This window comes from Cariama cristata, unplaced genomic scaffold, assembly GCF_000690535.1.
Source record: "Cariama cristata isolate BGI_N322 unplaced genomic scaffold, ASM69053v1 scaffold23589, whole genome shotgun sequence".
Lineage (NCBI taxonomy): Eukaryota > Metazoa > Chordata > Aves > Cariamiformes > Cariamidae > Cariama > Cariama cristata.
The window spans coordinates 1-222 of NW_009637762.1; positions in this window are offsets into that span (position 1 = coordinate 1).

Below are 222 nucleotides of genomic sequence, written 5' to 3' on the forward strand. Positions count from 1 at the left end.
CGACCTAGGGGGAGGTGTCCCTGCCCATGGCGGGGGTTGGCTTGGGTGGTCTGGGAAGGTTCCTTCCGACTCAGACCATGCTGAGGTTCGATGGTGCCCGTCTGCCGTCAGACCCACGGCCGCAGAGCTGGGCAGGAAGCAGTCCCAGTCCCGGCCTCCTCTGCCCCTTGCCTTGGCTTGCATCCCGGCTGCGATCCTAGTTCACAGAGATGTTGATCTCTG